Source organism: Amblyomma mixtum, chromosome 5 (assembly GCF_055824585.1).
Source record: "Amblyomma mixtum isolate Tamu chromosome 5, ASM5582458v1, whole genome shotgun sequence".
Classification (NCBI taxonomy): domain Eukaryota; kingdom Metazoa; phylum Arthropoda; class Arachnida; order Ixodida; family Ixodidae; genus Amblyomma; species Amblyomma mixtum.
Window position 1 is genome coordinate 34,838,237 of NC_143016.1, and position 15,655 is coordinate 34,853,891.

At 47.5% G+C, this 15,655-nt stretch overlaps 1 protein-coding gene and 1 non-coding gene across 3 annotated transcripts in view; both read right to left on the reverse strand.

Annotated features, from left to right (window-relative positions):
* Positions 1 to 15,655, reverse strand: part of tn (tripartite motif containing protein thin) — a 116,670-nt gene that overhangs the window by 60,807 nt on the left and 40,208 nt on the right. The gene's annotated exons all lie outside the window — the stretch shown is intronic.
* Positions 1,995 to 2,066, reverse strand: TRNAT-AGU (transfer RNA threonine (anticodon AGU)). Its single transcript has one exon. It is a non-coding gene; the product is annotated as a tRNA-Thr (tRNA).

Genomic DNA, 15,655 nt, shown 5'->3' on the forward strand with positions numbered 1-15,655 from the left:
CGGCGTCTACGTGCACCAAATGAAACAGTTTTACTCCCAGCGTTTTCATTTCTTCCAAATTTTTAAAGCACGGAAAACCTCTGCGCTGAAGAAAAATAAGAATAAGGTTAACAAAATGTCGAATATAAATCCCTTTGTTTAGAGCTCAAGTTGCAGACGCTCCGTCTCCAGTAATAACATGCACCGCCAAAATCGATGCGAAGCACTTGAGGCCGAAATTAATGCGGAATAGCAGCGCGAACTTGGACGAAGACAGAAGAAAGACACGTGGACGGGCGCTGCCCCGTCCATGTGTCTTTCCTCTGTCCTCGTCCAAGTTCACGCTGTTATTCAGGAAAATGTCGTACCAACTCGCCCAAGCTTCCGCTTTAACGAAATTACTGCTTCGAAAGAAGCCAAAGGCGCCCCCCTTCCTCCGTTATGACTTGGTTGATGTTGTATAATTGGAAATGCCTTCATGCATATTAAAATGAAGACGTCGGTAGGAAGGTTTAGTAATACAATAATACCGGCACATCATGCTTAACTGTGTCCAGTTGCAACAAAACAGACGGCCTCTAAAGAAACGCAGTATTATGGGTAGGAAGAATGTAGATGCGCCACTCAGATACCTAATAAGATGTCAGCTGTGTTCTGTGTTGTACTGCGTTCATTGGTGCGTAAGCATCTAAGGCTATCATGCGGCACGGTCAAAAGGGTCAGCTCCATATCGTCGGTAATTTTTGGCCAAATGAGTTACACACTACCTTACCACTAAACTAACCGGATAATAAAAATAAGAACGATCCCCGAAAATATTAATATTCTTACAGTGATAGCAGCATAAATACAATAAAATTTCAGGGGTGTGCGGCGGGTAGATAATATTAGCCCACAGCCTATGACGTCATAAAATGGAATGATGACACACACACCATACCCCCACACACGCATATACAGGGTGTTTCACCTAGGACTTTCTGCAATTGTTAAAAATAAGCTATTTGAATTAGATGCGCGCTTTTTCTGGCATAGCATTGTCAGTGGTGTAGTACATCATAATGCAGCTAAGCCGTGCTAACTAGCAGGTTTCTTAACCAATATTTAATAGTTAACTTTTAAACTATTACTGTTGGGCTCCTTAATTATTGAGAGGCATGTAGCCCACCGTAAGTAATGTCCATTTCCGTTTTTAGAATTTAGAGAACGCGATTATCCTCGGCGCTGTGGCCCAACAAATTTTGGCTATTTCGACCTTGTTAGGTTCACTGGGGAGGTTGCTTTGCCTGCAAGCTTCTCAAACCGCATGTATTTTGGTTCGATGTAGGCGAAATTTGTTGGGCCAAAGCGCCGAGGATAATCGCGTTCTCGAAATTCTAAAAACGGATATGGACATTATTTACAGTGGGCTGCATGGCTCTCAATAATTAAGGAGCCCAACGGTAATAGTTTAAAAGTTAACTATTAAATATTGGTTAACAAGCCTGCTAGTTAGCACGTCTTAGTTGAATTATGATGTACTACACCACTGACAATGCTATGCCAGAAAAAGCGCGCATCTAATTCAAATAGCTTATTTTTAAAAATTGCAGAAAGTCTTAGGTGAAACACCCTGTATATATATATAGAAAACGAATATATAATATATATAGAAACGAATATTGCTACCCTTATCTCGAGTAAGTCGGTGATTCCTTCTGTGTATTCATAGCAGCAACCGTGCTAGTTTTACTTTGCATGACTCATTACAAAGGAGCGGCCACATTAAGCAAGGGGCGAAGAGAGAGATTGAAACATAGTGTTTTTGTCGTTGGCACTTGTGCGCATCACGGGCTGAAAACTTTGGTTATATATATATATATATATATGAGAGAAGCCAACAGCCACACAAACCAAGGGACAGAGGGGATTTTTTAAATTTATTTATTTTGTGCTCTTGTTCGATTTAGAGTATTACTGAATATGTTATCACTTAAAGCTAATTGATTAGAAAAGCAGAAGAAAAAACAACCACATGCCGCCGGTGGGATCCGAACCCACGACCTCCGAATTACTCGTCCGGTGCTCTACCGCTGAGCTACGGCGACGGCTGTTAAATCTTCTGTTTTTCGGGGGTATTTATGTTTACCAATAACCTAACCTTTGGAGTGTTCATCAGCGCCACCCACGTTCTTAAGCGGCGGACGTATAGCACGTCCTGAGTTACCGCTGATGTGACGTAGAGCGTCATCGAACGGCGAGAGTGGAAGCTGTGTGAGAACCCTCTTATGCTTCCTATGGCGCAACACCGCAACATCAGTCAATAGCAGAAAGGAAAAAAATAATAGAACATCCATTCCTACCGAGCGGTTCAAGTACCAGTTTGACAACTGGCTTCCTAGAATTATTTAGCTTTACACGTAAATCCAAACAATTCTAGCCGGAACGATACTACTGAATGCAGAATTGTGAGTTACTTTTTTTCTCAACGACACTTCGTTCGTGCTTTCCGTGAGAGAAAGAGCGAAGAAAAATGGGATCCTCCAATGCCGACTAAAAAAGCACTGGCAGTTCATCCTCCCCAGAAGATCACAGACCTAAATGTCAGTGACCTCCACATACCCTCGCAATCAAGTCGGCTCTTCGCCACAAGGCACAATTAGCGCGAACTCCGCGCTCGAAAGCTCCCTCGAATAAGACGGCATGCCCTGGCCTGCCACTATGAATGCTTTTGTTTCAGCCTTGTTTTCCCCAGCAGCGTCATTCATTTTTCCGTTCTCGCGTCACTGGAGTTCAGTGATATGCGAAAGAAGTCAACAGCCTTTCAAACCAAGGAACATGCAGAGGAAAGTTTTCTCTCCTATGCTGCTGTTGATTAGAGGATGAAAACAATTAAGTAATTGCTTTAGATGGGAGATATTTTCCCAGAAAGCAGAATAAGAGGCAAGCATACTCCTCCATCGGGATCCAAAGGCCCGACTATCGCAGTTTAATGAGCCCGTTGTTTTCGCGCATTTCTCGGAAGGCGCGACGTCGTCATCTCCTCTCTCCGGCGTCTCACGCGGGCTGGCATCCCAGCCAGCTCGATGACGCGCGCGTTCTAGCAGTACGCGTGTGGGGACAGCGAGCCAGGCGCGGGTTTGGGAGCCAGAGGCGTTGCCCGGCCGGCGTGCAACAGGGCGTTTTGCACCCCGGCCGAAACCCCGGCTCCGCGCCGAGCAATCCTCGGGAGCGCTGCCAGAGGTGCGCGGCCGAGGGGGCACCACCACCGTGGGCGCAGGCGTCGTGGCGAGCACGCGTGACGGCTGCGACGTTCCTGGGAGCGCTCGCACGGAAATGAAATGACGGCACTCGATTGGTCCTTCGCCACGCGCGCGCTCTATTTCTGGCCGCCGGCGCATTGCGCGAACGCCGGTACCCCTCCCCCTACCTCTTTTGTCTGACGTCTTCGCGGAAGCCGGCCAGCTAGTTAAGTAGCGCACTGTCGCTTACGCGGAATTCCTTCGAACCTGCGTGTTTTTGTACGTGCGTTCGGGTGAGCCCACCTGCCTCTCTGTCTGTTCATGTGGGAGCATTCGTACGTCGTCTGCGTTTTAAGGTGTTCCCGTCTCTTTGTTTGTATGCGCGTACAGCCCCTGTAGAGTGTATGCGAGTCATCGCGGGTTTGACTCTGGCTTATGCAGCGTACCTCGTTCCGTACTGTGCAGTGACGTCAGAGTGGCCATCATTCTGTTGTATTTGGAGCCAGGCGAAAGGTGCCACGCAAGGCTGACCGGCTGACCGGCTTACCGCCACCTTCTCCGGCCTGCACCGCCAAAGCTGCGCGTTGTACAGCAAAATGGGGCCCGTGACGTCGCGTGAAGACCTCCTATAGTGACAGCTCTTACGACCGTCGCACAGTTCTACAAAATAACTCACTGCGCGATTACGATACTCGGTAATGCTTTATTACAACTGTCAGCTGTTGTGGATAATTTCTGCGATTGAATGAAGAAGTCCTGCTGATATTTTGTACGGTAATTCAACTATTGAAGATGTTCCGTTCCGACATTGCCATTTTTTCTCTTTGATTACTGTATGTTTTTTTCCCCCCCCCCCCCATCTAAAAGCATCTGTCTTTCTAAGGATAATAGAGTGGCGAACACTCGCCTTGTGTTCAGTGAAATGAGTGCGTGTGCTCGCATGGTTGCCCATGTTCGCTCTGAATTCTCGAAATTAGAGCAGATATGCAATGGCAGGTCTTTGCTGCGGTATTGTGCTGTTGTCAGCATGCCTGTCTAGAGCGTTGGAGCGGTGTGCTGCGGAGCAACAAAAGTAAAATTATTCACACCTTCACTCCGGCGCCAGCGTTATTAGGTGAGTGGGTTAACGTTTTGCTCTGATCGTATACTACAGCAGCGGAGCGTCGCGAGAGGAAACTGTTTTAGCCTTGTGCCTCTTTCGCCCGTTCGAGCGGAGCGGAGCGCCGTGCAGCCCCACCTATCGCCGTAATTGGAGCTGACATGACACGGATGTAAATTATGCTTGCTGTCATTACGCTAGCACTGCTGAGTAAAGGCGCGCTTTTGTATTTTCAGCGCAATATTTGACAACAGTGGTGCTATTGTGCTATCGGTAATAGAGACGACACGACCTTTTCGTCTGCAGGCGTGCTTGCGCTGTGACTGAAGACGATGCGGACATGCCGGCGTTCGTGCTGGTGGCCGGCCGTCATGTTGACCTTCGCAAACACGCTTACGCACTGCACGCACTTTGCAGGGCTGAGCAAGCGAATGGACGGGAGCTTCTGACCGTGTACACCTGTACACCGTCTCAGCATTGCGCTCACGCACAGGGGTGCCACCGCTCGACTACTCTGCGGAGCGGGCAGTAAACCCGATAAAATAAAATTCTTTATTACCAGTAGAGATAAATATACTTGCTTAAAAATTCGCTTCCTTTGTGCGATCAGGGGGTCGCGTTAAAGTGCTCTAGAGAGGCGTGCTGAAGACTATACTTATCTCAGCTGTCCCACGTACCACACCATTAACTGAGCCATCAGACACGTCCACATACATGGTAAGCATGCGAACTTTTCTTAAGCAGAGAATCGGATAATACCCACTCGATGTCCGCTCTGAGCTCCCAAGAACACGAAGCAGCCACGGGCGTGAGAGCAGCATCCGCCTTAGAAACATGATCTCGCTACACCACCACCAAAACCGATGTCAAATCTAAAAAGGTCAAATCTTGTGTTGCACTACACTCCGGAAAGTAATTTGGCTGCTAGAAACCCATTCCAGAAGAATAAGCGCGTAAAAACAAGGACAGCCAAAATGCACCCGAGCGCATATTTCCAAATGTCGTGCGTGAGCAGAGAGGATTTTTCACTTTATTAATCCTTGCTGCTGGTCGCGGTACTTTTTTTTCCCCTCCTAACAGCTAAATAAAGAGCTTTACTAGACGAAACCATCGGGCACATAGTCTCCTTCCGAAATTTCTTTTTACCTTTCTTTTAGTCTTATTTGTGACAATGCAAAAGGCCATCCGCATTCCTTTATGAGATGCTACCCTATCTTTCGCCGACCCATGTTTCAATCTCCTTTAGGTCAGTCAGAAATGTTTGCGGCGCCCATCAGAGTGAAATAGGGTATCCCATTTAGCAAGTGCACAAGCGAAGCTCGCTGTAGTTTTTGCTTACTGAACAGTGGCGAAAGTTTAGAAGGGGGGAGGGGCAGGAGTTGGCCGCGATAAAGAAAAAACGCTGTACATACACTCGTATCCGCGAAAGCCGAGCTCTCGAATATTCTCTCTTTTTTAATGCAACCATTTTAGTGCCCGTTATGGACGCCAGTCTAACGACTCCGCTGGACTCCGAATCGATAAGCGTCGGAGCCCATCGTTCCCCAACGCAGTCTGCAAAATGCCACGATCGAGCCAAAAAGGAAACGAAGCAGTTCCTTTTGCGACCGAAATACTGCACACAGGCGACTTGGTTTCTATTTGCTTCTATTTTCGCTGCTGTCGCACACTGCACCTAAACACTTCCCTCGAAAGGGCTGCACCACAGTCATCGTTTCACAAGACTTCTCAGCGCCGCCGCCGCCTTTAATGAGTTTAAAACGGACAAGGAGCACGCGTAGGCGATTTCTCTTTTTTATTTCACTGGATTACTAGCTCATCAATCCGCAATACTGCTGACGCCCTGTCAACGCTTCGAGAAAGTGAGTGACAAAAAAAAAAAAGCAGCCCTGAAGAGCGAAGCAGCGACAGAACCTTTCGAAACTCGAAAGACCCGCGGTGCGTCGTCTCCTTTCCGCATGCGCGCCTCGCTCGTGGTGACGCGCCGCTTCTGCCGTCGACATGCGCCAAGCGTCATTTGTCTTCCGCGGGCCTACTTTCCCGCCTTTTTATTCCCGACGTCTAAGCGTTGCCTTCGTTTTTCCCGTGGCTCAATCGAACGTGGGATGCACGCCCTGCAGCTGCAAGCACCCGGCGTGCGCGCAAGGCTACGACGGCGTGCGGTGGCGTCGCTCTTCACCCGCCCTAATTCGATAAAATTATCGGTGGCAGCAACGAGCATCGGGGGAAAATTTTCCGACACCCACGTGAGGGTGCGTGTCGCGCCTGGGACGACAAAGACCTTCTCGCGAGGAGGCGGTTGTGTCGAAGAAAGGAAAAAGAAAAAAATTGAAGGGACGTTCACGAAACGTGACAGGAGTGTGTCAGCTGTATGTGCAAGGCGGATGCTTAAGAAAGGATGCAAAAAACTGAATGTGTGCCGGGGTTGAGTTGAATAATGGGGCAAACAGCAATAATGTTTTGTATAACCCTTAATGTTATATATGGATAACGTGGCCCTTTTAATTCTGTCATATCAGCATTGAAAATGTGTAATGTGACTTTTCTATTGTTCTGTATCGGCCAGTCGGTCTGATAAGATTCTACTATCAATACCATCAATAAAGAGCTTTTTTCGTTGCTGCCACAGAAGGGTCTGTCTGCTGCTTAGAACAGAACAGCTATCACATGATGGGATTTAATGTCCATGACGAATACAAGATCTCGGGTAGATAGGGAGGGGATCAAGACCCACGCGAAGGCCTATGGGTTCCACCGCCACCTCCACAGCTGCGGTGCTGGTCACGTGATGATGAAGTCATTTCGTAGTAACGACGCTGCCTCCGCACAACTATCATGCGAACAGCTGACGCTCTAAGAGGCAGCGTACATATGAATTCAAGGCAGTAGCTTCACACCACCTATAGCTAATTGCAGGCAGTACTGTGGAAGACGACGATGCGGCTCGGAGAGTCAAACCAACGGGTACTGTACCATCAGCAGTAGAGTGGGACAATTCGAGCGGACTTGCGCAGCTGCTTAGAATTAGAGGGAGCTCACCTTCCGCGATTTGGTGCGAAATGGAAGGTACGGATGCAAGCCATAAAGTTCGCTGTCGCATTGTGACTTCGCTGAAGACTGGGCTGCCAAATTTAATACGCGTGTGAGCTGGCTGCCATTCCACAATTGTTTTTCCTTTCTTCGTAGCTAGAGATGCACGAAACAGACCCCCACGTTTTGTGCACTCATCTATTTCTGAGGCTAAATGAAATTTTTATCCCCATCCGATGCGTGGCCCATTTCGGGGAAAAGAAATGCCCGGTCTGCGCACAACTTCAGAGGGAAGCTATTCCCAGACGTGTGCGAGTGACAAATAGCTATTGCGGATACTTGAAATTCAGAAAGCGACCGCCGCATCCATCAGCTTATGGGGCGTAAACGTAAAGCGAACCATCTCCCGTCCCACTCAGCAACCTCGACGAGCACTCAAGCTTTCACCAAGCTTTCACTGTTTTTTTTTCTTTTTTTCAATATACTGGCCGCCTCTTTCGGTACCAGTGAGTCTTACCAGCTACACGGACTAATCAGTACATGCTAGAAAAACTACAATATAAATTATTAGAGGGGAGTGTTCTTCTGAGGCTATAGCAGGAGTTAATATTGTTTAGACTATGAGACACGGGCGGCGCAATTGCCGACGCAAGAATAATCTCCCCTGCCCATTCACGCTTCTGACACAACCCCCAATCTTAGCGTCAAGTGTAGAACTGTCTTAGTTATTAAGTTGTTCCGATTTCTCTATACAGGGTGTTTCACGTAACTGGAGCCAAGGGTTTAAAAAACCGGCGCACGGATGCTGGGTGCCAGCAACGACGTATTGTTTCTCGTCGTGCGGCGCTCCTCAAAGTATTTTTTTAAATTCCGCTTAATTAGTTAATTATGTACGATTAACTACACAAGATTTTAATTATTCACTTTAGACTCCGCTTTGCATTCCTTATGTAAATTTTGCACTATTGCTAGAGAGAGAGAGAGAGAGAGAAATGGACGGGAAGGCAGGGAGGTTAACCAGGAGATGCCCAGTTGGCTACCCTACACTTGGGGAGGGGAACAAAGGGGAAAAAAGGAAAAAGAGCGGCAATGAAATGAGTTTTCTAAGTGTCCAGCGACCATCATGTCACGGGGACAGAGAGCGCGCACTGAAAACTTAAAAAAATTATAGACGGGAATACAACCCCGAGTCCCTTAAGAATCTCAGGAGCGCTTTCACCGCTTTCCTTTGCGTGGAAGGTTGTGTCGAAGGCACCAGAACGTTGGACTCTGTTAAAGGACGCGAGTCCAAGCGGTACAGAGTAGCAATTAGGAAAGCGCGCTCTCGGTTTGCAGTCTGTGTACTGTCAAAACGGAAAGAATAAATCAAATCAAATCAGACTCACGTGCAATTCGTTAGGTTGTAGAGGTGGTTACGAAATAGCCAATCCATCTTTGTGTAGCAATGCATCTCGCATACGTGTTCTTTTTTTCTAGCATTTAAAGAAAGACCCTCAAAAAAAAAAAAAAACAATGTGATCGCGCTCTCGCGTTGCTGTATCTTAGCGCCGCCAAGCGCGTTCTGAATCAACAGAGAGTGAGCGCTCACTGTTTCGAAGTGAGCGGCCGAGGCCGCGCTCAGCGCAGCCTTGAAAGTGATTCAGCACATCCTTCAGGCATAGAGTTTATATACTACCTAGAACAAAAGCTGGCGCCTCGGTCTATGCGAGTTTGTTATAGGGCACTTCATCCAGCATGAAGATGACGGGAGGACAGAGGTATCTGACTTGGATTGGCTAGTGTTCGCCCTAAAACATAACTACGACTGCAGAAATAGAAATTAAAAAAAAACGCAAGGAAAAGTTCTTTTATAATCAATATGTCCTGTAACAAAATAGGCTTACTGTACATTGCAATAAATGAACAGAAAAGCAGGTAGGAGTAAACGAGCACGAGGATGACACAGCAGACTATGGAAAGGAAAATCATAGGTGCAAACTTTAAGGGACAGGAAGAAAGCAGAGTGGATCAGGGAGCAAACGCGAGTCAATGACATCCTAGTTGAAATCAAGAAGAAGAAATGGCCTTGGGCAGGGCATGTAATGCGAAGGTAAGGTAAACTAAGGTCCTTAAAGGTAACGGAGTGGATTACAAGAGAAGGCAAGCGTAGCAGGGGGCGGCAGAAAGTTAGGCGAGCCAATAAGATAAAGAAGTTTGGAAAGATAGGGTGGCCGCAAGTGGCACAGGATAGGGTTAATTGGAGAAGTATAGGAGAGGCCTCCCCGCAGTGGAAGTAGTCAGGTTTGTAATGATGATGACGATAGGGCTTATTCTTCATGCCGAGAGATATAGCGAACCGTCTAAAACATTTTTTTTTGCGTTCAACAGACACTTTTAAAAGCAAATATTCTTTCAAAAAAATGGTTGGCGCTTTTGCACTGTGAAAAATATAAATGTTTCACTGATGTCTTCCGCTATTGATGGCTCGCGGCCTTTCTTCTTTCATTGACTTTGGTTCCTCCTATGAGAAACTTGCCCTAACTCTCACTTTTAGAGCGCAGCTCTTTGGCGTCCGTTCCTGGGTTTCGCGTCGTCGTCGGCCTCGTAACCAGCTCCGCCCCCCTTTCATCCCCCCAGCGCTAGCAGCGACCGACTGATAACGACCGACTGATACCGCTGGATGCCGCTGACGCCGCTAGAGAGTCAAGATAACGTGACTGCATAGAACACCGTCGCCGCCATGCAGAAAGAGGAGGAAAGGGTCCCCCCCCCCCCCCTGTTCTTGTGTGGCGGATAGGGTGCTCTTCAGTTGCCGTCGACGCGCCGGTTATTTCACGTAGGCCCCGGCACGTCGACGAATACGTGACCACCTTCCCACGGCTAGACCTGGTTCTTAGCGCTGCGGAAGCGAGAGTATCATATTGTTTGTGTCGGCATCGGCGGCGTTGTCCCTGAAACCAACTCCGCAGCTGGGGTTGACTCACTATCGAAAAGGTGAAACAGCTTATTTGCTGCGCTCAAATTTCGCATTAGGAAGTAACGTAATCGTCGGTAATTTTTTTATAGGAAATAGCTTGCACGTGTCAAGTACAGGCTCTCACCAGGCCCTGGCGCTGCGTTTACAGATTTTACAAAGAAAAACGTAAATTAGGAAGCGGTAACCTGCCCTAACCGTAAGTAACGGCCTTGTTCATGCTGACAAATGCAGTATGCGGGCATTAGCTGGAACTAATTCATGAAGTGGAAGTCGTTCCTGCATGCAACGCGCGGCTACTGCCAGTCTTCGCAATGCAGCAAATGCAATCTTCGAGTGGCGCTTGTAGAAGTGATTTGCGTATCTAAGAAACAAGTGTTTCCGAGGCTACTACCACAAATGTGTAGAGTAGTCACAGTAGCAGACTGTTCAGTTTCAAATTCACAAAAAACTTTGTTCCCTTTTTTCGCTTTTCAATGCACAGATTCCTGCTGAGCAAACCCAGCTAGCTGCGTAAATGGCTCCAAGTGACGGGGCAGACGGACTTTAGGCCTGGCAGTTACCAGACACTGTGCTCTCGCTCCTTGCGTGCGTAGCTTGATAACTACACCCCCACAAAGCGCGGAAAACATGAATGAAAACGAAACTGAAGAACCAAGAAATCCAATCCGTACCACAGTCAACAAGCCATCAGACGTCAAATCGAAAACCTATATCTTCCCAGCATGCCTCGGGCGCGTTTGGTGAATGCCGAAAGAAGCAGAAGTCGCTACCATCATGCCCTATACTTCTCTGTCGTTATTTGCGCAGCAGCAACATCACGATCAGTAATAAATAAGTAATAAGAGAGTAATAAAGAAATAACCATCAGTTTTTCCACAAGCTTGCAGAAGCAGCCGTGAACTACAAGTCACTGTTTGCAAAGCATGAAAGGCGACAGTAAACGACAGAAAAAAGACCGGCCCCCGTCGGCTGTTGCACACCAGCAATAAAGACTACTACATGTCATCCCCTGAGGGCGACATGGTTGCCTCGCCCTGTCCTTATTGTCAAAGCTCCTTGTTGCGATGCGTTCGCTCTCTGCGACATGGTCTAGCCTTCGCTGAATGCAGCGGCCAACGACCGCAAGCTTTAGAGCGAAGCGCGCGCAGCAGGTGGCGGCTCTGCATCACGGCAACGACGGGCTGGGAAACGACGACCACGCTCCGAGCGCTGTGATACCTTTAGGGCTCCGACAACAGCGCTTGCGCAAGCTCCTCGGCGCGTGTGCTTAGTCGCTGGCGAAAGAGCTCCAGGTCCCTGCTTGGAGGAAGATTGTTTGCGAGCAGTGAAGCGCATGACCGGCATCGTCTTGCGTTATTTGAAGTTCAGCAACTCAAATCATCGGTTGTCTGCTCGTACGCAGCAAGTGTAGTACGCATACCCGTAAGGGAAATCAGAACAGGGCGATGGCAATCGAAGGTGATACAAAGGAGCCGTTGCCAGAGTGCGCTGCAGAGTGGGGCACAGTTCGCAGAACTGTCCGCACTCTGGAACCGTTTTGAGTTGGTTGGTACGTCGCCGTCGCATGTCCAATCGTCGGCTACAGTGATTAACCAGGCCACAAGCGCCAGCCAGTCACGGAATGCTTCTTCATCTACATAGCTTCTGCACTCGTCGTCTGATTAGTTGAAATCAGCTATTTGTTTCGCAGGACACTGAGCGCTTTTAGCCGCCAAGCTTTGCAATCTTCATTTGTTCATGCCCAAGGCAGCCGGCACGCCACTTTATCAATTTGTGGCGCGAGATATGGCCAGATTTATCTAGAATGGTCGCATCGATGCGGAACCGATTCTATGCTCTATGATTCTAGACTGTTTCGGTTACTTTGCATGCTCCTCGAGTATTCGTTGCCAACTTTAAACTGAGCACGACTGAGAGCGGCGGGCATTCTGTTCGACGAACGCCGAACACGCTTGTTACCATCGCCACTGCCGAGTCATTCAGTTCTTTCTTTTTTTTTTTGTGGGCGCAGGCCAGCCCCAATAAACACTTTCTTTTGGAAGCCCTTTAGCCGTGTTCCTAACTGCCGGGCTGCCTAGTATCTTATTGAGTATTACGGAGAACGTGACATACAGTATTACGCAGCTTCAAATATTCAGTATGCTGTGATATAAACAATCTCAGGATGGTTGCCAGATTTTAACGCAAAATTATGAGGCATTAGCTGGCTTGCGATGGCAAATGAATGGAGACATGCTAGGGCTTATATAGTAAGGTGGATGCTAGGGTTAGAATGAATAATAGTGTTCATAGATTAGAGCATCCGCTTTGTAATCGGGATGGGTGGCTAGGCGCGATGAGCTGGTCTCGTATGACCGAGGTTATTTTTACCGCTGAGTTTCTGAAGATGCAGCTTTACCCGTGGGTGGCCGGCTGTGGACTCGCGGACGCCGACGCTGACGCCGCGAAACTGAGCTAACTCTGCAACCACTAGGCCATTGCAGCGCGGAGGCCTAGGGGGTAACAGAGCCTCCGCCTCGTATGGGGGAGGCGCTGGGTATAGGAGATGCTGGGTTCGCAGGTGGGCGATGCATTTTTGCCGGTGGGTGCCTGGAGGTGGGTCGTGCGGTCGGCGCCGCCGACGCTACATTTCTTAGGAATGAGCTAGAGGCCCGTGTACTGTGCGATGTCAGTGCACGTTAAAGAACCCCAGGTGGTCGAAATTTCCGGAGCCCTCCACTACGGCGTCTCTCATAGCCTTAGTCGCTTTGGGACGTTAAACCCCAGAAACTAAACTAACTAAACTAAGCTAAGAACAGTAACGCTGTAAGAGGTATGTGAAGCTCAACGCCCAAAAATCTGCACATGGGCTAAGAAACACGCCGCAGTGGAGGACTGCAGAATGGTTTCAGCTATCTGTGGTTCTTTACCGCGCACTTACGTCGACAGCGCGTGGGATTTTCGGCATTCTACCTGCACTGAAATGCTGCTGACACGTCTGGAACTCCATCCCGAAACCTCGAATTCTGCTGTAAGGAGCCTTGGCTGCTGAATCACCGCGAAGACTACTTTACATCACGACATACTGCGTGATGTACACTAATACAGAATACAACGTCATTCAAAAGGAACCGCTAAATTGTATACAACACTGATGTAAACAGCGTCGAGTAGAATTTTTTTTTTTTTAAATCTGCACGCAGATCTATTGTCCGTAGATGTAGGCTGTGTGCACGTGGAAGATCGAAGGGCGCCGTTGTTAGTTTGCATTAGCTCCCGCGCACCTTTCATAGCCTCCTTGCTAAGTTTCCGAACCGGCGACCATTGCCGACAGCACTTTTCTCACGCTGGAACTCCTTAAGAAAAGTGATAAGCAGATAAGGGCATGCGAGAGTCTAACGTACTCTACTCTCTAACGTAATACTTTCGCCGGGAAAAAAGGCTACGGGACAGCTTGCCGTTTGTACGATGCGGGAGCACCCGCGAAAGTGAGCGGGGATGATGAGAAACGAAAAAAAAAAAACGACCTTGAACGATAATCCAGAATTACGGACGGAGCTCTGTGACACGTTATGCTTGAACGACAACCCAGGTTCTAGTTCTAGAGGATCTCTTTCGTGCACAAAACTAATGCCCTATTTGCAGAGGAAGCAGTAGATAATCCTATTACGTTTAAAGAGATAGCCCGAAACCACGAACATAAAGAAATACGAGGGTACGCCAGCTTGAATAAAGCCGGTACGCACTTTCAGGGAAACGCACGGATGAAGTGAACAAAACATATTTGGATGCCGCTATGATGAGCTGCGCTAAGATGTCCCGCCCAGGACACTCGGTGGTATGAGACGTAATGCACAATTTTGTGTATTAAATTTAACTACTGTTATCTTATGTATTAGAGTATCTAGCGCTCAGAATTTTAAGGGAGTACCTTCATTTCCTTTTTCTCCCTCCTTCTTATGAGATTATTGTCTGCGCCTTTCTTTAACGTAGTCCTTTGCCTTTCTTTTAGCTTTTCACGGCTTTTGTGAAACAGCTTACGCTGAATGAAAGCACGCTCTTACAACGCCTACGCGTGGAGCTCGCAAACTGTCAGTGTTATCGCTATTCTTTCCGTCCGTAGAATCCTGTCCCTAGCAAAGCGTGTTTGCGGTGGGGACCAGTGAGTTGGTTCCGTTGGCGGCGGGTAGGAATTGCTGCGCAGGAAACTGCCAATTGTTCCCGACTCGCGGTGTGCCTCTGTACGTTTCACTGCTGCGGTAACGCGATTTCGCAAAGAAACATGTTTACCTACGCCTAAAAGGGCTGCGGAAATGGACGCGCAGCATATAATCTTATTTTTTCTCCTCGTCTGTTGCCTTTGAATTGCCTATCTTTCCAACAACGCAAACAATAAAAATACCACAAAAGTATTGTTTCCCTCCCGTAGTAGCATTTTTTGTATTACATGTCCGTAGTGTATGCCTGGTGCACAATTCCACATAGTCCTGGTTGCGGAAGTCTATCCTACAGTGTCGATTGTAATTTTCAGTTCTGGCAAGATAGAGCATTTCTATGGCTTGAAGAAACGAAAGCGCATCATTTTAGAGGTGTTATGTCAGGCTTGCCATCTAATATTTATACTCCTAACTACCCGAAAACTCGCTGTCAACTTTTCGTCTTCCCCTTTGAGTATTTTTGCACATGTCCTTCATCTGCAGTTTACTTCCTGTAGAATTTCGCAGCCGTTCACATAAAAGAAAGTTTGCAGCGGATTCTTTGTGATTTTCCTTACGAGATGATGTCACATACGGGGTATGCAGTTTGAGCGTTCGTTGTTTGAGCGAATTTAGGTAATTCTGTCTGTAGCACTGAAGTACATGTTTCATGTGCAAAAAAAAAAAAAAGCAAGAGAAGCTATATCGTACAACAGCTTTTCACTTAACAATAGTAAGTTTAACTGCAGTATTCTCGGGCTTCATAAAGCAAGAATTTTCCGCTACATATAAATGACACTCATTTCTTCACTAAAAAACCCGACAGCACAGCCTGACACTTGACGCTTTTTCTCGTTCATCAGGTCTTCCGCTAGTAGAGCACGGAAACTACGAAGCATGTTGTAAGCGAATCGCTGATAGGTTGATATTCCTTTCAAGGTTCCTTGCAAGCAATGTAATTCCATAAAGAAAGCGAAATTTACGGATAAAATATGACCACAATAATAGTAGGCATGCTTACTCCATAACAATTAAGAATACTAGAAAAACAAATGCCTTTGAGCATTACCTCCTAATGCTACACTCTCTTTCATTTGTGGCTACTCATTGGTCGTTACCATTAATCAGGATTTTGGATTTAGACGAATTGATTATGATTATTAAGAAATGCTCTTTATGTAATACGGGCTAAGGA